General features: G+C 44.4%; 1 long non-coding RNA gene across 1 annotated transcript; it reads right to left on the bottom strand.

Annotated features, from left to right (window-relative positions):
• Positions 1–235: 235 nt before the first annotated feature.
• Positions 236–1,138, bottom strand: LOC114813241. Its single transcript, XR_003760915.1, has 2 exons — positions 988–1,138; positions 236–303 (listed from the first exon to the last, which is right to left on the bottom strand). It is a non-coding gene; the product is annotated as an uncharacterized LOC114813241 (long non-coding RNA).
• Positions 1,139–1,479: the final 341 nt, after the last annotated feature.

Here is a 1,479-nt window from a genome sequence, read left to right as displayed (position 1 = left end):
CCCAGTTCAGGGTTGTGTGGGTACGGTAGGAGCCTCGGGCTACAGATTAAGAAAAACTCTAGCCTGGAAGTGAAGGATTTTAAAATAGATGCAGCTGAAAGCAGGGTAGAATCAGAGAAGGTTAAAAGATGGCTAAGAATTACTGGTCTGCTGCCACCACATCTTTGATCTTACTAAACCAACCAACTTCCTCTTCTGGGGATCCAGCCCACCGTGCTCTCATTGATTCTTTTTCTTCTGGGCATTCTGGAATGTGCCCTGATTGTGATTTGTTCTTCCCTACTCAGATCAGGGAACATCCTCCTAGGACAAGTGGAAAAAAAGAAGAGACAGTGGATTTATTTCCTATGAAGGAGGCACGAGCACCAACCCAAAGATTATGCCAAGATACTAATGTTCACATAATACTTGTGGTATTTAAGTGTTTACTATGTGCCAGGCACTATGCTAAGCACTGGCGTAGATACAAGGTAGTAAGGTCAAAAATAGTTCCCATCCCGCATGGGGCTGAGAATCTGAAGGAAGGGAGAGTGGGTGTATGATTCCCATTTTACAGATGAGAACACTGAGGCACAGCAAAGTTAAGTGACTTCCCTAAGGTCACCCAGCAGGCAAATAGAAGCGGAATTAGAACCTAGGTGCCCGCACTCCCAGGTCCACGATCTTTACATTAGGCCACACTGCTTCTCATGTTTAAGTCGAGGACAGGTATTCTCCAAACAAAGTCCACTCTTACCAGAGAAGATAGTTGTTTGGTGACTTTCTAGCTTTTCCCTATCCGGGGAGTACTTGTATAATGCGTGTCCTCAAAATACCTTGCGTTATGGGAAAATCACATTATAGTAAACATTGAGTCAAAAGGAATTAATGGGTCATGAGGTAGATGGCTTGAAGATAGAACCATGATTGATATTCTTCAATACAAATGCCTATAAATAGCATTCCCCCCCCCCACACACCAGCCCCAGTAGAATGCTTCACACTTACTGCTAAGTGGCAAAAATGCAAAAAAACACAAAGGTTGGAATGGTTCAACTCAGTGGCTGGGAAGGATACGTCACGCCAATGTCCTGTGTATGTGAAGCAGCGTGGCCTAGTGGATAGAGCACAGGCTTGGGAGTCAGAAGTCCCGGGTTCTAATCGCAGATCCATCACGGGACTGCTGTGTGATCTTGGACAAGTCATTTAACTCATCTATAATTCAGTTCCCTCATCTGTAAAAATGGATATTGAGACTGTAAGCGCCACATGGGACATGGACTATGTCCTACCTGATTAGCTTCTATCTACCCTAGTGCTTAGTACGGTGCTTAGCCCATAGTAAGCGCTTAACAAGTGCCATTGTTTAACAAAGGGTTTCTTCCTACACCGAATCTACGTGCACCAATTTGTGGATCATGATACATCAGAACAGACTTGGGTTGTGGGAAGAACATTCCCTAATTCTTCCAGCATGTTCCATCAAAACTGGGGAGTGAA

This window comes from Ornithorhynchus anatinus, chromosome 7, assembly GCF_004115215.2.
Source record: "Ornithorhynchus anatinus isolate Pmale09 chromosome 7, mOrnAna1.pri.v4, whole genome shotgun sequence".
Lineage (NCBI taxonomy): Eukaryota > Metazoa > Chordata > Mammalia > Monotremata > Ornithorhynchidae > Ornithorhynchus > Ornithorhynchus anatinus.
This window is presented reverse-complemented; position numbering and strand designations above follow the sequence as displayed.